Raw genomic sequence first — 26,970 nt, forward strand, 5'->3', positions numbered from 1 at the left:
GAAGACAGACAGCTGCAGGGTTCTTTAAAAGGAGATACCATGTAAAGATTGTAGGTGAATGTCACTTCTTCAAAAAAAATGTTATGTTTTATTTAACGACGCTCGCAACTGCAGAGGTTATATCAGCGTCGCCGGATGTGCCGGAATTTTCTCCCGCAGGAGTTCTTTTACATGCCAGTAAATCTACTGACATGAGCCTGTCGCATTTAAGCAAACTTAAATGCCATCGACCTGGCCCGGGATCGAACCCGCAACCTTGGGTCACTTCTTCATTTCTGGAAGTTTTAATTTTAATTACTGTAATCAGTTCCTTGTACAAATGTCTGTATAATCTAAGATTGTCAGGTTTTCCCAAGTTCTACACACATTGTCTTCAGTCCTCCGGTTCACGTATTTAAGAATATTTCTTCCGTATTTATTTAATTGTAAAATATTTGTTTATTTATTACATTTTTCCGTATAATTTCCATGTTTCTAGAAGCCTCTGAATCGTTCACTTTCCTGTTTTTACCCAATGATGGTAAGCTTTCGTGAATTAATTTCCGTCTTCGAAAATAAATTTCCGCAGCCACACTGCTTGCCTCTGTCCTCTTGTCTTGATTGGTTCCATTCCCGTGTCGTAAGGAGTACATACACAGTGTTTATTACATTTATTTTTATTTGTTCTCTCATGGATCACAAAAGTGATGAGAATTCCGGGCTCCAGTGCCCTCACTGAGCGTTCTCATTTATGAATAGGGCCCGGATGTATATGCAAAATGCATATTGCATGCAAAACATGGAAACATGGTTTTCTTCGATTATCATGACAGTAGTAATCACTTAATACATATTTGTGCGTGAATGTATAATACCCCAACTAACTGTAGATTGACAAAAAATGAGGAATGAGCAATGAAAATATTATTTTATTGTAATGCCAATCAAATTTATGTTTAAAACAAAATTATTACTGATTATTAACCTCTATAGGAGCTACCTGAAAGCGGGTTGAATTTCACGGTATGGATAGTTGCGCCCCGCGGTCAATTGGGAGGTCTATACATGGCATAGTTACGCCCCGAAGAAATCAGGTAGCAGAATAGACATGGTATAGTTGCACCCCGAACAAATCAGGTAGCAGAATGGACATGGCATAGTTGCGCCCTATGGGCATAGTATAGACGAAAGTGATTGTCATAAAATAAATAAATAACTTTAAAATATTATAAAAATATTATAGTGGTAGCTGCATTGAAATCAGGTAGCATAATGTAGAGGGCATAGTACACGCGTAAGTGGTTGCCTTAAAATACGATACAGGGTTTCGCAAATCGAAACTTAAAACCATTATGAATTATTAACTCTTTACCCTTTTCACTAAACATAACATTCATTTTAAATTAACCTCACTATATGCCACAGACGGTGTGGAAATCACTAATAAAAATGTCAAGATTTCTAAGGTTCCATATTCCAACGACTCACTCATTTGAATATGTCAGTACTGCCAACTTCATGGTGATCATTTTTACGGTAGGCTATCCATAATCACTACATAAACAGTAGAAAAACAGTTAATAAAGTACTACCAACTTCATGGTGTTCATTTTAACGGTATCGATAACGAATATTAAATCGAATAAGAAATCAATAAGGTTGGTTGATTACGAGGCTCGAGTTCCCGTAATGTCTTTTTCTCTACCTATTTCATCGGGGCGCAACTATGCCATGCCCTTTTTATCTACCTGATGGGAACGTGGCGCAACTATACCCACAAAACAGGGACCCTTTTTTATCTGCTGTATCTTATCTGACCGTGGGGCGCAACTATGCCCTGCCCGAATTTCGTACTGTGTCCTTTGTAATACAGCTGTATCATTTATGCGGTAACATTTCGCACTTTTTAGCGTTTTTTCCTTGGTTCTCCTCATGTTGACAGTTCAGTTATCACGTAAATGCTCGTACTTCACAAAATAGTGGAATTTAGTTCCACACAATTGCTGAGTTTTTTTAAGTTAATTGATGTTGCATTTTTAATTATTTTGCATATTTTTTGCTAGGAAACTTCAACGAATATTTTTAAACCTCCTGCCACAGTTAAAATATTAATTTTACGTACAACCAGCCATGGCCTTCTTAATTGTATAATTAGGAAACGATTGCCAAACGGTGATAATAAAATAAACTAGACAATTTAAAATATTGTGGTGACAGATGGCTCTGACTGGTTGAAATTCAATAAATGTTTCCATTTCGTTGGTACAAGCACAGTCTAGTATATGCAGTCACGATGCTTGAGGTGATGAGGGTACTAGGAAAAATAGACTGTGCCGGTACTATTTCGCATTGTCTGTGATGAGCGATAGTAGCGATCCTAGTGGTAAGCAACTATCTATGGATGCATATTCCCTACGTATTGACCGTTGTGACTGTATATACTAGACTGCGGTACAAGCATGAAATAGTCGCTGTAATTTATAAACGTACGTGTATTTCATTTTGGAATGCAGTAATAGAAAAGTGAATAATATGTGCTAAATATGAACAATATTACAGAAATGTTTTGGAACACATAGGCCTATACCATTTCAAAAGCTGATTATGTCCAGTGGTAAAGATTTAACAAGGGATTATTGTGCATGCTGTAAGTGCGATATTTTTGTAAAATTAACTGAGTTGAAAAGAGATGTTCAAGTCATATAAGGTATTCTTACCCTGACTGAAATTCGAAACAAAGTCATTTTCAATTCTAAAGCGAAAAGCCTTTAATTGTTTCTTCATTTACTTTGGAGTCGGGATAGAAATGTTCGTTGCTGAACATCGTTTCGTTTCGTGTTATCATTACAAATATTTTTTTTCTTGTGTCATTTTTTAATGTTTTATGCAGTTAATAATTTGGTATATTGTTTATCCTACATGACTGAGGGATTATCATGCTAACCACATGATCCTCTGTTCTGGTTGGGTGATAGTTGACCTCTGCTGAGGCATGTGAACGCGAAACCAGCAGCCTGCTGATTGGCCTTAGTCCTTCATGGACTGTCGCGCCACAGACATATACACAATGGGAGAAAAAAAAATTAAAAATTATAAGCGTACAGAGAGACATTTACCTCAGTTACACTAATGAGTAATTGCACATTGTGGCCCATCGATTCTTATTATAGTCTTAATGAAAATTATTTGAAAAATTAATCAAAAGTCTTGAATATGACCAACACCGATAACATACAAAACTTTGAAGAATTTAATTTGAAACTTGGGACTTTTGAAGGAGCTTTTAGGGACTTTTTTTTTTTTGTGAAATATTTGGCAAGCTTGAGGCAGTAAAAGGTTGACGAATTTTGCATGGAGTTCTGTATGGAGGAGAGGGTTTTGTTACGCAACGTAAATCTATGACATGGACTACCCAGCTTTACTTCCTCTCTGAGAAAAGATTAGGGATTTTATCGCTCTTTAATTCGATACTTCTCGACATGGTTTGAATCCGCGAACCCCGGATCCAATTACTAACATGGTGGGGCCACAGTCTAGTATATAACAATCATGAAGCTTGAGTTGTGAGGGTGCTAGGAACAATAGACTGTGCCGGTACTATTTCGCATTGTCTGTAATGAGGCGATATTAGCGATCCTAGTGGTTAGCAACTATCTGTGGATGCATATTTACTACGTATTGAGCTTCGTGACTGTATATACTAGACTGTGGTAGGGCTATCCGCCAAAATACCGAAGAAGACTCGTAAATAGTCACCATCAGTAGTACATCAAGATAGCACATTCATTTTCTATTTTGTGAGAGACAAATCGGAAGTAGTCTCAACGCAAGTGTTTCTCTGAATAGAGGAAACATGTGACTGTTGAGTGAAGGTTCTGATGTCATGTTCCTTCCCTCCATGAGATAGAAACGTGCCTTTGAATATATAACGACGGGGTAAGGCTAATCTCTGTTTGTTATTGTAAACATGCAGGAAGCACGTCCATAAATAAATTACACTGACATTTTCCTCATGCACCTATTCATCAATGTAGTAGTGTAAGAATCCGTTGAATTTAAACCAATCAGATCCATCTTAACAGCAATAAACTCTGTTTCTGACGTTTCACATTTTCAGTAAGTTATTTACATATAACGCATAGCCTGGCGAATAAACTATCATGAATCAGATGACATGTGTAAGAATAGTCCTTCCGGTTTTGTTTGTTTATTTGTTTTTTCTTTTATTGTAGTTTCCCTCGTTGACCCCAACAACACAACAATGGCGTTTAATGGCGCAGAAAAATATTTTTTGCATCCTGGAATTCGATAGTAGTAGTTCCACTTAAGTCGAAAGGTGTATCGTCACAACTGTCGAATTTGAGGTAAGGTAAAGTCGCCTAATTTCATGATACTCTTAATCCCGTTATACTTTTTCTTAAATTGAATGTCAGTCAAAGCTTTGCGTTCGACCATAGCACCAGACATCTTTCTCGAAAGCGCGCATTTTTCACCTACTTTTGAGACATCGGTGAACTTCCTAGCAAGATACCCAATCCCGTGACATTCAGTGAAATAGACGTATCACGGAATTACGGTTATCACGGAATTAGGAAACTTTATCCTACTGAGAATCCATACACTATCATCGAACATCAACGTGATTCACCAAAATTGATTGTCTTTTGTGTTATGTCACGTCACAAATTGTGCGACTCCCCTTTTTTTTATGGAGACTGACATATTCTATCTGCACATACTCCAGTCGTGGTTAATGCCACAATTGAATGATGATTCCAATAAATTAACTGTACCATCAAGTGGAGCACCTTCTCGCTGTCACTGTGAAGTTCCTGAATATCTCAGTCGCGTGCTTCCAGAATGTTGGACACATAGGACGAATGGGAAACATTAATAGTAGGGTAGTTCTTTCATGAAATGGTCTCCGGTATCCCCTGATATAACTTCATTTTCTTGTGGGATTATACACCGTTGTTACAAATTATTGCACGATTTCAGAAGGCTATATTTTCACCAATACTTACTTACTTATGGCTTTTAAGAAACCCGGAGATTCATTGCCGTCCTCACATAAGTCCGGCATCGGTTCCTAAGATTAATCCAGGCCCACCTCCCTTAAGTCCATTTTAATATTATCCTCTCCTCTACGATTCGGCCTCCCCAAAGGTTTATTTTCACCAATATTGAGCATAAATACATGAAAGAGGGAAGTTTAAAGTTTTATACTGACCTTGAGCCCCACGTGTAATAGGCTACTGCAGATGTCCATGCGTGATTCCATTCTTTTCAAACCCTCTCAAGCAAGTCTTGTGTCGTTCTTGATTGCTGAGTTAATACGCCTTCTCAATTCGGCCAACGTCGCTAGAAATGGCGGTATGTAAATATTTGCCTTGACGAAACCCCACAGAAAGATATCACTGTGAAATCCGATGAACGGGGCGGTAATGTGCAGAAGGTGCTGTCTGCGTCCGTTGCACGACCAATCCATCGACCTGGTAGGTGTTGATCTAGGAAAGTTACGGACGAGAAGGAACAAGGATTCATTTTCCAACAAGACGGAGCTCCTCCTTATTGGCATATGGAGGTCCGGATGTACCTAAATTAACACCTACGAGGTCGATGGATCGGTCGTGCAACGGACGCAGAAGCACCTTCTGCACATGGCCACCCCGTTCATCGGATTTCACAGTATGTGATTTTTTTCCTATGGTATTTCGTCAAGGACAATGTTTAAAATACCTCCACTTCCAGCGACGTTGGCCAAATTGAGAAGGCGTATTAACACAGCAATCAGGAACTTCACACAAGACATGCTTGAATCGGATCACCGCCTGGACATCTGCCGTATTACATGTGGGGCTCACATCGAGTGTATCTAAGACCTGCAGGAACTCCGAATGAGAACTGAAGAAGCCGCAGTCCAAGTGACACCTGGCAGGAGTTGGATTATTGCGTCGATGTTTGACACGTCACATACAGCACTCACACCGAGTCACTCTAATGAAACAAAACCTGGGGTACCTTGTGCATATATGAGCCATCAAACATTGCCTAATATAAAATAATATTTACATAAAACAATTATTAACACGGACTTATTTTGGACTATTTGAATAAAAGAATAATTATTAACGTAGACTTATTTTGGAGACAGTGTATTACCGTTTTAAATTATCGATTTTGTTTTATCACTACTGCTTGTCAGTTGTTTCCTCCTGTGTCGACAGTATGAAAGGCCCATGGCTCGTTGTAGATAAAATAAATGCTGTCACAATGACGGAAAGCTAAAAAAAAATATTTGTTGAATTTTCCAAGTAAGAAATTGACAGAATGACTAAAAATGCTAGATCACTAACACAAACAAAAGTCGAACAACTGTGTGAAATCAATGTGTAAGTAAATGTTTTTACTCTTTCTAAAAGACTATATAGCCTATGCCAGCCAATGAAATATATTACTTGATTAGTACAGTAAATGAAATACTTTATTTAATAATAATAATAATAATAATAATAATAATAATAATAAATCTCAACAAAACAAAAGTTTTAGCATTTAGAGGAGCAGATAGCCTACATTAAGAGCCAAAATTGTCTTGAAACAAAAATTATCGAACAGATTAATTGTTTTAATAATAATAGTAATAATAATAATAATAATAATAATAATAATAATAATAATAAATCTCAATTAACAAAACAAAAGTTTTAGCATTTAGAGGAGCAGATACATTAAGATCCAAAATTATGGAACAGATAAACTGTTTTAATAATAATAATAATAATAATAATAATAATAATAATAATAATAATAATAATAATAATAATAATAAATCTCAATTAACAAAACAAAAATTTTAGCATTTAGAGGGGCAGATACATTAAGAGCCAAAATTGTCTTGAAAGGAAAAATTATTGAACAGATAAATTGTTGGGTGCTACATTTCCTAAATGAAGAAATAATATATTCGAAACAAGATTAATAAATTCAACTATTTATACGGTGTCTTTAATAGATCCTTAAAAATATTAGGAAAAAAAAAAACTAAAATTAAATTTTATAAAGTAATGGCAGTGCTAACGTTGCTTTATAGTTCTGAATTTTGGATCCTGACGAAAAAGAAGAATAGAAGCAGCAGAGATGAAATTTCTGAGATCTGTTGCGGGTTACACCTTATCGGATAGGAAAAGAAGTGAAGATATAAGGACGGGACTAAACATTTTTTAATTAATAAACAGAATAAAACAATGTAGAAACGATCGGAAACAACATATACAAAGAATGGAAGCAGACCGCATACCAAAACTGATGATGAACTATAATTAACCCAATAAGTAGAAGAAATATTGGTAGACCTAAAACAAAATGGACTCAACAGTGTTAAAAAGATGAGACCGAAACGAGCCTTATAATGCTTAATCCATTATGCTGCTCATGATGATGATGATGATGATAATAATAATAATAATAATAATAATAATAATAATAATAATAAAATATGTGCTTAATAAATACCTTTAATAAACTAATTTCCCTTCGATTATTCTCGTCTGTCCTTTCTTAAAAATTGAAATTATTATTGCTTTCTGGTATTTGGCACATAGGCTATTCTAGAATATATTACGTTCTTTCAAGCGGCACATTTTGACGTGTATCCATTTACGCCTTTGCCTACTATTTGGCGATTATGATGGAAAATCCTGTTCTGAGGTTGGGGCACCCATTAGGTCCGATTCTATTAACCTCATGATAGGATGTCGTGTGAGTAGATTATGGAAGTAGGCAGGATGGATGAAGATCGTGATAATGACGGCGAAATGAACTCAGGGTCCGGCTTCGAATGTTATCCAGCATTTGCTCTTAATGAGTTGAGGGAAAACCTCGGTTAAGCAACTTGTCCCAATCATGATTCGATTCCGGGCCCGTTAGTTTCGTAGTCAGGCACACTGATCACTACTCCAAAGCGGTATACGAATGTATTAAGCATAGCCTATCTAAAAATTGTTATTTCTTCAATGACGAAGCATATTTTAGAATTTCTAAGTACAATCTAAATCTTTAATAGTTTTGTGTAAGGCTATGATAACATAAAATGTTTATAAGTATTGTTTTAGTTTGTTAAGAGTTCCATTCGAAGATGGCAGTAAAAATAATACTAATGAAATTTAAAATCTGGAATCATCGTTGTCCATTTCACTTTAGTAAATGCTTATTATCTAGAGGTGCAGAAGATTTTTATTTAATTGGTTACTTTCGACTGATATAGTTATCTAGCGTGTGAATGAGATGAAAGTGATAATGTCAGCGAAACGAGTCCAGGGTCCAACCCCGAAAGTTACCCAGCATTTACTCTTATTGGGTTAAGGGAAAACCCCGGAAAAAACTTCAACCAGATAACTTGTCCCAACCAGGATTTGAACCAGCGCCACAGTAAGACATGCTAACCGTTACTCCACAGCGGTGGACTCGGAAGATTTATTGTCCTACCTGAATGGCTAAGGTTGTTTCTCGAATTTTACACTACTTTCATTTTTTCAGCAAATTTCATAATTATTATATTTTTAATTTTTCGCCGAATCCCCGCATGTCCATATGTTCTCAGTGTATAGTATAGGCTGACTCAGTACCAATGAATGACAAATCATAGAAATTTCCCTCCTATTCTGTCTTATCGCTTCTAAACTCAACAGTCATCGTTGACTCATCGGAACGATCTGTGACGTTATAATTTTTTTTCGATGAAGTTTAATGGATTCAACGATGAAATATAAAACTGGCCCGGCCGTGGTCTTTTCCTGTCCTGTAATGTATGGCTACCAGTAAATGCCTTCTGACGTAGAAAGAACTTATTAGCGCATAAAATATTCTTCAGAAACATTTCATATAGAAAAATCTGATAATGCTCATAATGACTCCCATTTCAATGACAGAGAGTAAAGGCAACGGTATGTGTGTATACCTTTAAGTTTGTGTCTTTATGTGTATATATATTATATACAGACATAAAGGCACTTCCTGCGCATGGGCATATGCATTGATAGCACTTTCCTGATGTAACTTAGTTTGTACGTTTCACTGCAAACTGACGTCAAGTTTCGAAACGTAAAGAAAGACCATTATGTACTTAATTTGACAAGGTTATACGTTATACGGACTGGGAAGCAACAAGGACGTCCAAGCCACACTGCCTTCTGATGTCTGAATCGACCATTTCAACATTTGCTAACGTCCGTTTTTTAAATCCTTTTATGTTTATGTGTAAATTTACCCTAATCAGATTGCTACATATCCCTTTTAAGGATTGTGTCCCCTGTATATCGAGGATACAACATTTCATATTGTGAAATAACTATCCAAACTCCTATCTTAACTAGAACATTCAAGATACAGTGCGGCGAGGAAGTCATTTTTGGCCAGTGACCTGCTACATAAGCTAGTGGATTATGGTGATTTTCTAGTTTGCAGGTTGAATTTTCTTTTGCCAACTTCGTTTCGAATTTCGGTACTGAGAAATACTACAACTGGTAGTGATTTTATAGCTGTTCTGTTGGCAGCAGTGACAAGTTGTCGGTAGTTTGAATTCTGAAAATTCAAATTGCTCTAGATTTCTGAGCCGATTACTGGAAGCTAGTGAAATTTGAATACACTAATAATTAATTAATATCAGTATTAATATTAATACATAATAGTTATTGTATGTGTTGCTTTGTGTTGTAATTACAATTTCAAGATTATAGTTAGGCAGGCTAAGTGTAAATAAATAACGGAGTAACGGTTAGCGCGTCTGGCCGCGAAACCAGGTGGCCCGGGTTCGGTTCCCGGTCGGAGCAAGTTACCTGGTTGAGGTTTTTTTCCGGGGTTTTCCCTCAACTCAATTTCAGCAAATGCTAGGTAACTTTCGGTGTAGGACCCCTGACTCATTTCACCGGCATTATCACCTTCACCTCATTCAGACGCTAAATAACCTTAGATGTTGATAAAGCGTCATAAAATAACCTAGTAAAATAAAAAAAAAGATAGAAATGCCATTTCACATTTTAATTAATTTCTTCCGTGTTTAGACTTTTATTACAATAATGGAGTAAATATTCATAAGCATACATTTCAAAGTGGCATTCGTTTTCGGAAATCGTATTAATCATTTCACGTGATCAAACAAAATACATTTTTAGATTAGGTCTCGTGAACCGAAAACTGTTTAATTAAAGCAATGAGTTTCATGTTGACAGATAAAATACATTTTAATATTAGATCATATACTAATCTACTAACTACTAACATAAAGTGCGAGAGGTCCAGAAGAAAAAAGATACTCTTTCACAAATTATTGAACCTTTTTGAAAACACCTCCTCAACATAAAGATGAGATGTGGTAAATAAGCGAGACATCGTTATTGTTAATACTATATTATTATTATTATTATTATTATTATTATTATTATTATTATTATTATTATAGTACATGACATAGTGATTTTAGCCTCTTTTGGTGATATCTAGTATTAGTTGGCAATACTGCAGAGACGGCCAAATTAGCCTTCTAGGAACTATTCTTACGTGATCCTCACTATAGCAGTGGAAATGGTGGGTCGTAGCTAGAAATACGAGTAATTCATTTTACACTTTTCATACGGAAATAATAAAATTACAGTAATTGTATTACAACAATATATCAACCGTGCATCTTCAATGACACTGAAAATTCTTCGTTATGCATTAAAAACACATTACGAACTAATACTGTATTATTATTTTACACTCTTTGAAATGCGTACAGAAATTTTCAGGGTCAAATCTCTTTCTTCAGGTAAATATGCCTGATGACTTGGAGAAGAAAGGAGAAGAAACTTAACCTGAATGGCGCAGTCGAGCGCCCAGTAGCGTCGCGCTACAACTTGAAGGTCACGGGTTCGATTCCCTATGGCGTAATGAATTTTCTTCATTTATGTAATCCTTCCGGCAGAATTATGGCCCTGAGATTCACTCAACCTCAACAGAGATGATTACCAACACGTATGACTGACATCTACACTGTTTGGCTTGGAACGGATCCGTACACTTACACATGCTTTGCCCCATTTGGCCATAATCAGCAATTATTGTCCCGTTCCGACAGGTGGCCTGGGTGGCATTCGTGAAGCCGACGCTGTCAGATGGGCCATCCTGCCTCAACTCCTGTTTGAGTCCGGTCCTGTCTCATAGACGAGTAGCCACCGGCGTGGCTCAGTCGGTTAAGGCACTTGTCTGCCGGTATGAAGTTGCGCTCGGGCGCGGGTTCGATCCCGCTTGGGCCGATTACCTGGTTGGGTTTTTTCCGAGGTTTTCCCCAACCGTAAGGTAAATGCCAGGTAACCTATGGCGAAACCTCGGCATCATCTCGCCAAATACCATCTCGCTATCACCAGTCTCATCGACGCTAAATAACCTAGCATCGTTAAATAACCAACTTAAAAAAAACTTCATGGACGAGTAGTCTGATAAACCGCAGGCGTCCGAAGCTTCGAGCCCTTCCAGAATTAGCATCGTGAAACGGACGCTGACAGGTAGTTCATCCTGCCTCAGGCCCTGATAGAGGCAGGTCCCATTAGCAGACGAGAGGCCCGGCTCCCAAGCCCTTCCTAAATCAGCATCAGAACTAACCCTAAAACTTCACCTCAGCCTATTTTTACTATTGCGGATGATAGATGAAATGAGGGGAAGATGGAGAGTGTTGGTGGAATGAGAGAGGGAAACGGAAGTACCCCGATAAAATCCCTCTGCAACGTCTGCTTTTTCCACCACAAATTCCATCCATATACTATACGTATACTAGTTCACCGAGTTAGCTCTATGGTAGCGTGCCTGCCTCCAGAGTAGCTGGCCCGGGTTCGATTCCCGGCGGGTCAGAAATTTTAATGTAAATTTCTACCTCGGGACTAGCAGAGATGGCGGTGCACAACTTCTAATCACTAAATTGTGCACCAATATGACTGGGTTAAATCCCAAATGAAGATAAAGCATATGTCACTTTATAGTGATTCGTCCGTCGGATGGGGACGTTAAGCCTGGCGGCCCCCTTGGTGCTACTCGACAGGAGTAGGCTACGTGCCGGCACCGGGTTTCCCCTTCTCCCTTCCTCATCATCATCATCTCCATCTCCATCACTCATCTCTAGACACTACTTATCCTCCAATCACAATCTAAACACCAGGTCACAGGAGAGCCAAATCCTAGTAATTCCTGCCCATAGAACATCCCACTATTCATCCTCTCTTACTGTCCCCCGTGAATGGAATCCTATACCTCAGAAGACATTTTCAAGAAAAGGCTAAATGATTTGTTATGGGCGCAGTCAAATTGAAGTTTTAATTGTGATCGAGTTTAATAATGTAATTTAATTGAGGTATGACTTATTATTATTATTATTATTATTATTATTATTATTACATAATTATTTTATTTGTGTTATGAAGATAAAAAGAATTATTGTCATTGTATTATATTAATTATGTATTATATTGTATTGTAGTATTGTATTGTTTTGCATTGTATTAATTATGTTATATTCATAGTAATAATGTAGTAATTTTCTATCATACTGGTTGAGTGGAAGAGAAGGCCGAATGGCCTTAACTCTGCCAGATGAAATAAACCATTATTATTATTATTATTATTATTATTATTATTATTATTATTATTATTATTATTATTACATTTACACGAACATTTACACATACACTCACCCTAGTACACGACATAACTCTCCACAGATACACATCATGTACAGCGTGACCCGCCGAAGTGGTGTAGAACTAGAAAATGGGTCAAAAGTTCTGCCATCTATCCGCAATATGCGGAACCCGAATCACGCAAGTGAAGTGGGTGGGCATTGGATACACACACACACACACACACACTGTACGTATACTGCTGCTCAGTGTCAATTTTCTAATGTGGTGGAATTCTTGACATCCCGGCACCCCGAGGTCCTATGATGGGAAAGCATTCTTTTTAATGTAGCAGTCTATAATCACTGAAGTAGATTGATGCAAAATAAAGGAGAATAATGACTTATTATATAAACTGGTTACAAACTTACTTACAAATGGCTTTTAAGGAACCCGAAGGTTCATTGCCGCCCTCACATAAGCCCGCCAGCGGTCCCTATCCTGTGCAAGATTAATCCAGTCTCTGTCATCATATCCACCTCCCTCAAATCCATTTTAATATTATCCTCCCATCTACGTCTCGGCCTCCCTAAAGGTCTTTTTTCCCTCCGGTCTCCCAACTAACACACTATATGCATTTCTGGATTCGCCCATACGTGCTACATGCCGTGCCCATCTCAAACGTCTGGATTTAATGTTCCTAATTATGTCAGGTGAAGAATACAATGCGTGCAGTTCTGTGTTGTGTATAACAAAATTAAAATACGGGAAGAAATTACGTGATAACACAGATATTCTAAAAACTGTATTAGGATGTTTTATATGCTGACCTTGAAATTAGTGCTGTAGGGTCTTTCAGATTCTCATATTTTGTTTACCGGAATGTGAAACGCGAAGGAAAATGAAACCTACTGTATGTTGACAATAGAAAAATTAACGAGTTTCAACTTACGAACTCCGGACCTAATTATAACATATAGAAATGTCAGTGGTGGATGCGCAAAAGTAGGAGCATGCGTTTGTGAAATATCGAGCAATTTTCTTTGACATACCTCCATCGAGAGGTGAACATTGTTCCTTGACGCTGTGCCTGGGAGAGCGAGTTGACCTCTGCGAGGGCTGCGGATCGATACTGCGTATTGCGCAGTTACAATCTTCGGTTAAAGGAGATGGAGCGCTTCGTTAGTTGAAAGCGTGACGAGTTGTACTTAATTGTTGCTGGTCTGAGTAATGAACCGGTTCATTTCAGTTTCATTTCGTTCATATTTTCTTCCTTGAAATAATGAGAACGTATTTTGTATCGATTGCTCTTTTGGTTGGCATTGGATGCCAGGTTCAGGGGTTCAGATTCTCCTAAGCTGCTTGGATTTTAAGTAACTATGATAATAGAGGAACTTTGAACGTTACAGATTACTATTTTTGTTTTTGTTAGGCATCTAAACATTATTGACACAAAGTTTATGATTAGTGATTATAATGACGATTTGCTTTACTTCTTTTTAGGCCTAATTGTTTTGCATAGCATAAATTAATTTTATGTTACGTAAATAACGACCAATATAAAAAATGTACATTTATCGGGTAATATGGAATACAACAATTTTCACGTGGTAATGTTGGCGTTTATTTAAAAAAGTTATTAAAATTGAGTTGAAATAGTCGAAAAAGCCTGTAACTCTAAGGGTGCTATTCATAGACATTTCGCTAGACCGCGCTACGAGCGTGCTAAACTAGCCCCGGCTATCGACTGGTTACTTATACAGGATTCATATCATATCATATCGCTAATACTGGTTTATGTATACGAAAAACCTTAGTTCGCTGATCATCCACCGAAATACTGGTATTCCATATTACCCTTATACTCATTTTGTAAAATAAATTTCTACTACATGATCGCGGAAAAACTTAAACACGTAAAATTCTTGTGATAAAAATTAACTACTTCAATACATGATGCATTTCCTTAAATTGTATATCACATGCATACTTAGTAACCATCTACTAATATCAAATTACCTGCAAGAGTTTTAGAAAACAACAGAACATAGAATTTATTACTAACAAGTTGTTACTAGTTCAACTCAAGCGAGACTGCAACAGTAGCGCCAGGAGGATTATTTTAAATTTATTTTATTAGGTTATTTTACGACGTTGTATCAACATCTCAGGTTATTTAGCGTCTGAATGAGATAATGACGGTGAAATGAGTCCGGGGTCCAGCACCGATAGTTACCCAGCATTTGCTCATATTGGGTTGAGGGAAAACCCCGGAAAAAACCTCAACCAGGTAACTTGCCCCGACCGGGATTCGAACCCGGGCCACCTGGTTTCGCGGCCAGACGCCAGGATTAGGCCTATATGAAGTAGTTTACGTAGTTTCCGTAATTTGTGACAGTTTACAGAGATAAAACATCAGTTGCATATGATCTGAATATTCCCTAATAAACGAAGCTCCTCTAATAATCGCAATAATAATAATAATAATAATAATAATAATAATAATCCTGGCCGTAACTTATTTTATTTCTATCAAACCATATTCGACAATACAAAACAAACAATAACAGAACCCATAACGATTCAAAGTAAACAGTATAATCATTGCTAGAAGTAGAATAGACAATGTAAAAATCATAGAAAAGGAACAAAAATTCTAGCACTCTGAAAGGGAGTGAGCTGATGCTCAAGGGAGGATTCAATACATAATGAATTTACATACACAAATTACAATAATACTCTAAAACCACTAGCTTAACTCTAAAGTAGTTTTATTTTATTTTAATGTGTTATTTAACGTCGCTGTACCGCCTGCTAGGTTATATACTGGATGGAATTGCTGATAGCAAGGAGAAGACCAGGATTCAGTATGAATTAACTGAGATTAGCCTTACAGTTAGAGAGAATTTGAAAACAAATAATCACCCCGAGCGATAATCGAACCCACACCCGATATGTGGTTCTGAAACGTTGGATGTTTCTGCATCTATGACACAGTGAAAGAAGAAAAAAATCACATCCTACTTTGAAGACCGTGAACGTATCAAATTGTAGTACAGTTTTTCGAAAATTTTGACATCTAAACTGTGTTTGGTTTAGATCTGTTATTTAGAAAACATATGAAAACGTTTTTACGTATCTTTGGCAAGCTTTGTTTATCGCTGTTCATACAGGAAACATTCTGTTACAGTATTTTATAACAGCGCTCTGAGTTACATAACGTTTATTTCAATAGACAAGGTGAGTAAAAAGTGTGGAACACTGCTTAGGTTTCCTATTTTTAATGTCATGAAGAAACTTTATGTACAAAAGTTATAGGGAGTGGAAAAAGGAGTATTTTGAACATGTTAAAAAAAACTATGTTTTCATTTATAACCTCACTGCTCTGTTTGAGTTAAATGGCACCGTATAAGTTACTTATTTTTCCATTTTTGGATTCGTCATGTCTCAAAACGTATGAATTAGTTTTTTTTACCGTTATTAACTTATTTGGAAAAATAAATGCCTTTAATGAAGATGTAAGCATTATTAGGATGAAGGTGATGGTTTTTCCAGCAGAATGATCACAGGGGACGAGTTATAACGATTAATAGTTCCGGGACTAATTTAGAAATTAGTACCAGTACTTATTCAATTAAGTTGAGCGGATGCATTTGAAAAGTAAGCAAAATGAATTTTAATAATATGTTTATCTTAGTAAGCATTGTAATAATGTTTATGTTTGTTAAAGGTAAACAAAATAAATCTCAGACACAATATTTCAAGGTAGTATTGCCATGTACTAATGTTTTTAATTTTTTTTAATATTCTATTAAGATAAAGGGTTAATGCTTTTCATTTTTTTAAACTGCATAACTTTCGGCGCTGGACGCTGGGCTCATTTCACTGGCATTATCACTTTTATTCCATTTAGTAATCATAGCAGATGATAAAGCGTCGTAAAATAAACCGATTAAAAATTAATCTCCAAGGGTCTTACGTAAAAAAACTGTACTTCAATTCGGATTTTAAATTTGATGATACATTGAAGAATGTCAGATATTACATACATTAAGGGGAGTCTGTTCTGCCTATCCCAGCAATGTAAATTTCATCTAATTTAGGTGCACTTTTCTCAGGACTTACATAAGATACACATTTGAAATTTTTAGGGGTTATTCTTGAAGTGTTATTGTATGTAACAGGCTAAAATTACGGTCTTTATCTTTTATTACTCTGCTTTACATTGATGGGATGGCAGTACAGACTCCCCTTAATGAAATGAAAGTAAGCCCTTCGACACTTGTTATACATTTGACTTTCTTCAACTTGTCTTGATCATGGTTGATGACCCTTCCGTAATGATAACAATATGAGATCTTTAGATTGTTGATGTTTAAGCTATATATATATATATATATATATATATATATATATATATATATATATATATATATATATATAAAATTCGAAGCCCTGTTGTAATTATGTTTGCACCATTAGGTAGGCCTATATTACGTCATTGAAGGCTACCCTGTTCATATCTGTAACATTGTGTGGGGAACAATGCCGTCACTCAACGTAAACCCAACAGAACGCGTACGGCAAGGAGCCAGTATGTTGGGCTGCCATACACGTCATGATAGAGATCATAGTTATTCTAGCCGTCCGTTACCTAATTTTGTCTGAGACAGTTACTCTGCGCACAGAGACGCCTTTGATATGCGATTGCTTTGAAGTAACCCATTAATGTGTAACGTTTCCCATCATTAAGTACGGGTAGATGGAATGGATCTTAGGTCAATTTTCTAGCGGTCATTCACGTTAGCTTCCATTAGCGGACTAAGAAAGCTATTTATCCGTGTGTTTTGACTCAGGAAATGCTAACTAGCACAGCGTTACATGTTACATTAGTATGCAGAACGATATCTGAATGAATTGAATTAATGAATGAGTTCAGTGAGGGAGCAAAGAGTGAACTGCTGTATGAGGATAAATATTATTTAATAAGTGAGGAGTATCGGAGAGAAAACTGGGGAGTGTGTGTCTAAGGCCGGCAACTGCATCGGACTTTCTGTCTCGGACAGGACGGTTTTATCGCGGACAGTTCAATGTGACTACATGCATTCTTATGAGAACGAATGTCGATGCAGTATGCTGCAGCCTCATAAGAATGCGTGTAATCACTGTCACAACATCGGTGCGACACAAAACCGTCCTGTCCGATGCAGTATGGTATCGGCCTAAGCGTGTGAATGAAAAGAGAAGGTGTAAGAGTGACAGGGAACTATTGAGAACAACGAGACAATGTAGGAGATCTGAGAGAACGGTAGAATGCAATGAAGATAATTAAGAGTGAGTGAATTATTGAGAATGAGAAAATGTCAAAGTTATTGAGCGAATGGTTGGGTGCAGTGAAGGTATTCAAGAGTGATAAGATGAATATTTGATAACGAGTGAATGTTGGAGTTACTGAACGAGTGGTTGGGTGCAGTGAAGGTATTTAAGAGGAGCTGAGTGAATGTTTGATAACGAGGGAATGTTGGAGTTATTGAGCGATTGATTGGGTGCAGTGAAGGGAATTAGGAGGGGCTGAGTGAATGTTTGATAACGAGGGAATGTTGGAGTTATTGAACGAGTGGTTTGGTGCAGTGAAGGTATTTAAGAGGAGCTGAGTGAACGTTTGATAACGAGGGAATGTTGGAGTTATTGAACGAGTGGTTGGGTGCAGTGAAGGTATTTAAGAGGGGCTGAGTGAGTGTTTGCTAACGAGAGAATGTTGGAGTTATTGAGCGATTGGTTGGGTGCAGTGAAGGTATTTAATAGGGGCTGATTGAATGTTTGCTAACGAGGGAATGTTGGGAGTTACTGAGCGTTTGGTTGGGTTCAGTGAAGTTATTGAAGAGGGGCTGAGTGAATGTTTGCTAACGAGGGAATGTTAGAGTTATTGAGCGAGTGGTTGGGTGCAGTGGAGGTATTTAAAAGTGGCTAAGTGAATATTTGATAACGAGGGAATGTTGGAGTTATTGAGCGAGTGGTTGGGTGCAGTGAAGGTATTGGAGAGGGGCTGAGTGAATGTTTGCTAACGAGGGAATGTTGGAGTTATTGAGCGAGTGGTTGGGTGCAGTGGAGGTATTGAAGAGCGGCTGAGTGAATGTTTGCTAACGAGGCAATGTTGGAGTTATTGAGCGAGTGGTTGGGTGCAGTGAAGATATTTAAAAGTGGCTAAGTGAATATTTGATAACGAGGGAATGTTGGAGTTATTGAGCGAGTGGTTGGGTGCAGTGAAGGTATTGGAGAGGGGCTGAGTGAATGTTTGCTAACGAGGGAATGTTAGAGTTATTGAGCGAGTGGTTGGGTGCAGTGGAGGTATTTAAAAGTGGCTAAGTGAATATTTGATAACGAGGGAATGTTGGAGTTATTGAGCGAGTGGTTGGGTGCAGTGAAGGTATTGGAGAGGGGCTGAGTGAATGTTTGCTAACGAGGGAATGTTGGAGTTATTGAGCGAGTGGTTGGGTGCAGTGGAGGTATTGAAGAGCGGCTGAGTGAATGTTTGCTAACGAGGCAATGTTGGAGTTATTGAGCGAGTGGTTGGGTGCAGTGAAGATATTTAAAAGTGGCTAAGTGAATATTTGATAACGAGGGAATGTTGGAGTTATTGAGCGAGTGGTTGGGTGCAGTGAAGGTATTGGAGAGGGGCTGAGTGAATGTTTGCTAACGAGGGAATGTTAGAGTTATTGAGCGAGTGGTTGGGTGCAGTGGAGGTATTTAAAAGTGGCTAAGTGAATATTTGATAACGAGGGAATGTTGGAGTTATTGAGCGAGTGGTTGGGTGCAGTGAAGGTATTGGAGAGGGGCTGAGTGAATGTTTGCTAACGAGGGAATGTTGGAGTTATTGAGCGAGTGGTTGGGTGCAGTGGAGGTATTGAAGAGCGGCTGAGTGAATGTTTGCTAACGAGGCAATGTTGGAGTTATTGAGCGAGTGGTTGGGTGCAGTGAAGATATTTAAAAGTGGCTAAGTGAATATTTGATAACGAGGGAATGTTGGAGTTATTGAGCGAGTGGTTGGGTGCAGTGAAGGTATTGGAGAGGGGCTGAGTGAATGTTTGCTAACGAGGGAATGTTGGAGTTATTAAGCAAGTGGTTGGGTGCAGTGGAGGTATTGAAGAGCGGCTGAGTGAATGTTTGCTAACGAGGGAATGTTGGAGTTATTGAGCGAGTGGTTGGGTGCAGTGGAGGTATTGAAGAGCGGCTGAGTGAATGTTTGCTAACGAGGCAATGTTGGAGTTATTGAGCGAGTGGTTGGATGCAGTGAAGGTATTGAAGAGGGGCTGAGTGAACGTTTGCTAACGAGGGAATGTTGGAGTTATTGAGCGAGTGGTTGGGTGCAGTGAAGGTATTGAAGAGGGACTGATTGAATGTTTGCTAACGAGGGAATGTTGGAGTTATTAAGCGAGTGGTTGGGTTCAGTGAAGGTATTGAAGAGGGGCTGATTGAATGTTTGCTAATGAGGGATTGTTGGAGTTATTAAGCGAGTGGTTGGGTTCAGTGAAGGTATTGAAGAGCGGCTGATTGAATGTTTGCTAACGAGGAATTGTTGGAGTTATTGAGCGATTGGTTGGGTGCAGTGAAGGTATTGAAGAGTGGCTGAATGAATTTTTGATAACGAGGGAATGTTGGAGTTATTGAGCGAGTGGTTGAGTGCAGTGAAAGATATTTTTAAGATTGGTTAAGCAAATTAATGAGAATAATGAGTGAATGTAACCTGCGTTCTGTTACATAACTATGAAATGAGTAATTTTAACAAGGGTGGAGCGAAATTATAAACACATAATTTTTATATCATGATCTATTTTATCAAAATATTTCTGAAAATGGGTGTAAATCACGTCAACTTAGGCATTCCACAATGCACTACGACCCTGAACTGCGATTTTTCAAGATCTATTGCGCTAATCTCTCAGCTAGGTGCATTCTCAACCACACCGGCTAACTACACTAAGATCCCCTGAGTACCCAGGTTTCGAGTAGGCAACCCGACTCGCTCTATGCCAGGCCCTTCCTTGCGTCGCTATCCGGCGTTCGGGGAATGCTATGGAATGACGACGGATTCGAGAGATGTTGACGGAATGATAAAGTTGCCTAATATGGAAAGTGAGAGAACCCTGAGTAAAACATCAACTGCATCCTCGTTACATGCAGGTATAAGTAGGTACTCGCGTGTAAGCTTCTCTTGCTTCAAAAACGTTGGCGTTTGTTCTAGCCCTAGATCATATATGTAACAGATATATCGGGGTTATAGGCTTTGAGGTTAACAACTTTTGTCAGGTTTACTACGCTGCCATCTAGTTGTTACATAAGGAGTCACGTCATAATACCCATTTGAATTGCATTATCGACTGTGCTGCCATCTCGTGTTCGTTTACGGCGGACGGGTGGCGATCCTGGCGGTTGTTCTCTTCAAAGTGCTGCCGATTTTAACGTAGCGAGGAGTTATCTGTTACATATATGATCTAGGTTATAGCCTACAAATTTACCAACAGTGATATTTTTATACGTAGCAGGACACCCTGATAATGTGGTTAGCATGTAACAGCGCCATCGATTTAAAATAACATAAGGAAAACAAACAAAATATGCACGCATATACACCCAGTCCGTTTATTAGGAAAGTAAACTTTCACTTTTATGCCGATAATCGAACCCGGTTCCTTATTAGTGGCCACAATATTAACACATGTATGAAGTGTATTAAGTAAATAAATTGTTAAGTCCTTGTTTTTTGTGAGAGCACTTGGAAGTTAACGTGACGTTTGCAGTTAAAGGATTTGATAGACAACGCTTTCTGACATATGACAATTTTACAGACATGCAAATCGCCTGTGGAAACGGAAGATTTCGTGGTTAGAGTCTTGTAGTTGGCAATGTAATACAGGTTTTAACTTTTACAAGTATGTATATAAAATTCTAACTATATATCCATGTTGACATGGTAGTGAGTTTCGGCCGATTCGTGACTATGACTGGAAAAGAGTTGTAGCGAATTTGTTGCAGAAACCAGCAGGATGTGCCAGGTTACATAGAAGAAAAGAAATATATACATTATTTATACTCGTATACTGTAGTATATTGATAGGTTGGCTTATACGGCCGACAGCCGCTTTGCCACTCCCAAAAGCCAATGACTTCTATCCTATGCATCGTCCTCGTCAAGTGTATCTTAATCATGTCTTTCTAGGATTAACTTGGTCAAACACGCTTGCCTTTTCCTGGAGGGACCAACTGGTAACATTTTTTAGGTTATCTTTTGTTATTCTTCCTTAACACATATGCAATCAGGGGTGTAACCCCATCCCCCGAACTTAAAAAAAAGTGACATTTAGATTTGAGTATTTTTATTATCCATAATAGTTTTCTCTTCTCTAATTTTTCACTATCAGAGTAACAAAATCTACATAGACATACGACATAATCCTCCTACCCCTCCTTCAGTGTAATTGTTGTGCTTGATGCTGCAGCACATTCGAATCATAACAATGCTATCTTTTTTTATAGAGAGACCTACCGCCGACCTTGTAATAAAATGAGCCGACACAATATGAAATTTAACTTGTTATCAAACATACTGTAAAGGTCCTTTTGACAGTTCTGCAGTGCATATGTTAGATATTGTGCGTTGTCGATTTTAAACTCATTTTAAGAGCGGTATTCACCCTTTCGTTAGACTTCATTGTAAAACGTTAGTTTAACGTTTTGAGCATTTGACAGTTCAGATTTGAATATAGATATATAATATATAATAATATTAATAATATACCGTAAAATAATAATACACAAAATTTAAAATTCCGATAATATAAATTGTAACCAATTTTGCTAATGACCCTCTCCCCTTGACAATTCTTCGTACGCCACTGACAAGCCAAAGTAGGTTCACTATATGGACCATTGTGCTATAATCCTTACCATTACACCCTTTGTTGTCCAGAAGTCTTAGCTTAGTATAAACATCTTTTAACATAATTTCTCACTTTTTCTTCTGCAGTATACATTTCAGTTGCCACGTGTCTCCCTTTGGGCCGATTTGGCCTGTCATAGAGTTTACCTTGCATTCTAGGTATTAAGGTTTCGTCAGCTTTCATTCCATTCCAGATTTCCACGATTTCTAATTGTCTTGTCCGTCACTCTGGCGCTTTATCGAAGAACATTTCAACTGCGTACAATGTATAGTCAAGTCTGCCGAGTTAGCTCTGTGGTAGCGCATCTGCCTCCAGAGTAGCCGGCCCGGGTTCTATTCCCGGTGGGGTCAGAAATTTTCATGTAAAGTTTCTACCTCGAGACTAGGAGAGATGGCAGTGCACAACTTCTAATCACTACATTGTGCACCAATGTGCCTGGGTTAAATCCCAAATCTTCCCGCAGTGCATATGAAGGAAAGACATATGTTACTGTTGTTAGAGGTTCGTCCGTGGGATGGGGACGTTAAGTCTGGCGGCACCCTTGGTGCTTTTCGAAGGAGTTGGCTACGTGCCGGCACCGGGTTTCCTCTTCTCTTTCCTCACCATCATCATCCTCACCCATCTCCTACACTACACTTACACAAACACTCACCCTGTATACGACATAACTCTTCAGACACACATCATACATAACGTGGCACGCCGAAGTGGTGTGCAACTTGAAAATGGGTCACAGTCTTGTCATCTATCCGCAGTATGTGGAACCCGAATCACGCCAGTGAAGTGGGTAGGCATTACACACAATGTATAGTCATTCTTGGAGAATTAAATATGGAACTGAATGGAAAAGCCATGTGCAGAATTCTACATGCGATTCTTATAAGCTTTGGTAGTAAGCATTTGTTAGGAAGATATGATAAAAGGTTGAATGAAAACGTAACTGGACACTAATGCCTGATACACGGTAAGGAGATGTATTAACTTCACATTTCTTTCAGTGAATGGAACGTCTCTCTTTGAAGTGTGTACCGCATATATGTTATGTCATTGTGAATGTTTACAGTAGTAGTATTAGGTCTACTAAAATCTCTCCTGCTTTGTCGTTTCTCTCTGTCGTCTATTCTGGTGTAGAAGAATCGATACGTATTAAACGTGGTTGTGCAGAAGAGCGAGAGTTCCAAAGACAAATTTTTACAGAATGTTATTCACATCCCTTCACGTTAATTTTACTTTCTCTTCATTATTCGAAGCGTAAAGAGAAAGTTTTGTGACGCTATAAAAATCGATGACGAGATTTTCGCGGATATAAACGTTGTTAATATGTACGAGGTAGTCTATGCAGCAATGATGCATATGAAATAATATTTAATAAAGAATTATTAGAGCCTCTGGACTAAATTTCTCCTCTCTTGCGTCTAGTAATACCTTAGTTACATAGCAGGTGGCGTCTGAGGCGATGAGCTTACAACTTGCCCACTGCTTCCTGTCGGCAAATAAGTGTAACTAAATACCTTGTAGGTACTGGAACCTCCGCCAGGTGGTACCTATGTTCCAACTCAGGAACTATGGGTTAAATGAATGATTGAAGAATTAATAAGTGTAAATTTGAAATCAGAAACATACCATATTAATTTATTCTCAAACGAATTAGAATATTATTTGTGGTTTTTGTATTAGGCTACATAGAATTCTAGTCCCAAGTTACCGTTAAATAAGTTATGTAATATCCTTTTTTTTTTCTCCAAAATTTCCAGCTTGTTATCTCGAAAACAACGCGTTTGCGAGAAACAGTTTTGAATAAAGGTTTCTTCGTTTGAAGGGTAGAAACAGTAGCATTAGTTTTCGGTTTAGTGGATGCTATTAAGGTGATTTTAAGGCCAACTTAACTTTTTAAATGGGAACCCTGACTGTCTTCACCAGATTCCAATTTTACACAAAAAAAAAAAAAACTTCGGTCTGTAACGTATTTTATCAAACCCCTCTTTTTATAAAGTACTTAACAAAATTGGAAAACATTAGTACACGATAATAATTTGAAATATTGTATAAACATAAACTTACTGTAAACACAGAAGTCTGTTAGCTTTTGTTTACTGTTGACATAATCATACTGTATTGTAAAAATAAACACAGAAGTCAGATTTATTTTATTTGCCTTTCACATCCTCCCGTCAACTTACGTCAATGGGTTTCTTTGTCCTTGACTTTGCTTTACGAGGGCTGGACCTGCAACAGATCTTTATACTGAGGCTTTAACCCACTGTGCGATGTTTCTCAAATTCCGACAGGTGGCTTGTTGACATTCGTGAATATGATGCTGACAGGTGGACCATCCTACCTGAGTTGTGATAAAGGCAAGTCCCATTCACAGACAAGTAGCCAGATAATCCCCAGGACCCGGAGTCCCAAGCCCCGTAAAGTCAGGGACGACAAATTAATAAAGGGGTCCAACCCTCAAAAAGCGAAGTCAAGCCCAAGCCCCGATTTTACGAATTTTTGCTCATTTGGCCATGATTCTAATTTCTGTTTCTTTGTTTCAGGTAAGCTGGGGCTCGTCATCACTGCGATTGTTCTGTCACATCCCTTCTCGCATTCACGTATGTTGTAAACTTTCAAGTGTTGAAAGTAACATCCGCTTTCTTACTGCTTATGTTGAGTAGGTTTTTTTTTTTGTGATAGAATCGAATTACAGACTGCTTTTGAAACGTCTGTGAGTAGTCTTTAATTTTTTATTAATTAAAATTGAACCTTCAACTTTTTTGCCCATTATCAGGGATTACGCTTGAAAAAATATATTGCTCCATAATTGTTATAATTCGGTCTTCAAATTTAATAACAATCTACGATAACTATAGTGTCCATAAATTCTGGATACAAAGGCAAACTCATACATAGCTTATTCCATCCTTTCCTCCTCTACTCTTCCCTTTCATTATCCTCCCCTCTTTTCTTGCCCATTTCTTTTTCCTTTTTTTTCCCTGTTTTTATACTTCCTCTTAATCTTTTTTCGTTTTCTTGTCCCCATTTTCTTTGTTCTTCCTTTCTTTTTTCATTTCCTTATTTTATTCTCTTTTCTCTTCATTTCCCTAAGTCCTTATCTTATAATTTCCTTTTTCTTCATTTTCGTCTTTTTCATCTTCTCTTACTTGTCATTCATTTTCCCCTTCATCATTCTCTTTTTCCATTCTATTCCTCATCTCTTTTCCTTATCTTTATCTCTTTCCTTTCTCTTTTATCTACTTTTTCCTTCCCCTCATTTTCCTCACCTTTTCTTTCTCTTCCCTTTTTATAACTTTTCTCTTTTTTCTTCATTTCCTCATTGCCTTCCGTTTTTCCTTTCTCTCCTATTCTTCTTCTGTTCCTTCTTTCTTATTTTTCTGTCCATCCTCTATTTTACTCTTCTTCCATTTTTTTTTCGTTTTCCTCAGATTTGTTTTTCTCCTTTCTCTTCTTCGTCTATCTGCTTTTCATTTTTGCCCTCTTCTCTTCTCTCCTCTCCTCTCCTCTCCTCTCCGCTCCTCTCCTCTCCTCTCCTCTCCTCTCCTCTCCTCTCCTCTCCTCTCCTCCCTCCTTCTCTTCTCTTCTCTTCTCTTCTCTTCTCTTCTCTTCTCTTCTCTTCTCTTCTCTTCCCTTCCCTTCCCTTCCCTTCCCTTCCCTTCCCTTCCCTTCCCTTCTCTTCTCTTCTCTTCTCTTCTCTTCTCTTCTCTTCTCTTCTCTTCTCTTCTCTTCTCTTCTCTTCTCTTCTCTTCTTCATAGATACTCATGTACTCAAGTCGTTCTTTTCCATTTTTTCTTTTTCCAGTTTGTTCTTTTTTCCCCTTATTTCTTCCCTTTTCCTATAATTTTCCATTCATCCTCGCTTTTTCCCCACTTTCTTTCTCATATTTTTCCCTTATCTATATCTATTTCCTTTCTCTTCTTCATCTGCTTCTCTTTTCGCCTCATTTTCGTAGTCTTTCCTGTATTTTTCTTTTTTCTTTCTCATCTTCCTTTCTTTCTTTTCTCTTCATTTTCCAAGTCTTTTCTTTTTTGCCTTTTCCTCAACTCTGTTTCCTTTTTCCTCTTACATCTTTTCCCTCGTTTTCCTCTTCATCCTTCTTTTTTCCCTTTTATTTCTCATCTACTTTCCTTTTCCTCCTTATCTCTATCTTTTGCTTTCTCTTCATATATTTCTCCTATTTTCTCAACGTTTCTTTCCTTTCCCCTTTCTGTTCCCCATCTTCATCTCTTTCATCTTAATTTCTTTAAGTTCTCTTTCTTTTTACCTTTTACCACAGACTAGTATATACAATCACGAAGCTCAATACGTAGTAAATATGCATCCATAGATAGTTGCTAACCACTAGGATCGCTACTATCGCCTCATTACAGACAATGCGAAATAGTACCGGCACAGTCTATTGTTC

The 26,970-nt window shown here is 37.8% G+C and overlaps 1 protein-coding gene across 5 annotated transcripts in view; it reads left to right on the forward strand.

Moving 5' to 3' along the window:
* The window catches only part of Polr2H (DNA-directed RNA polymerases I, II, and III subunit Rpb8), a 603,575-nt gene that overhangs the window by 266,631 nt on the left and 309,974 nt on the right, over nt 1-26,970 (forward strand). Inside the window, exon 2 of one of the 5 annotated variants that reach the window (XM_069832962.1) lies at nt 25,105-25,161. The exons of the other annotated variants lie outside the window; for them this stretch is intronic. The gene's annotated coding sequence lies outside the window, so the exon portion shown is untranslated. The remainder of the gene's footprint in view (nt 1-25,104; nt 25,162-26,970) is intronic. 5 annotated transcript variants of the gene reach the window in all.

Source organism: Periplaneta americana, chromosome 8 (assembly GCF_040183065.1).
Source record: "Periplaneta americana isolate PAMFEO1 chromosome 8, P.americana_PAMFEO1_priV1, whole genome shotgun sequence".
NCBI classification, from domain to species: Eukaryota; Metazoa; Arthropoda; class Insecta; order Blattodea; family Blattidae; genus Periplaneta; species Periplaneta americana.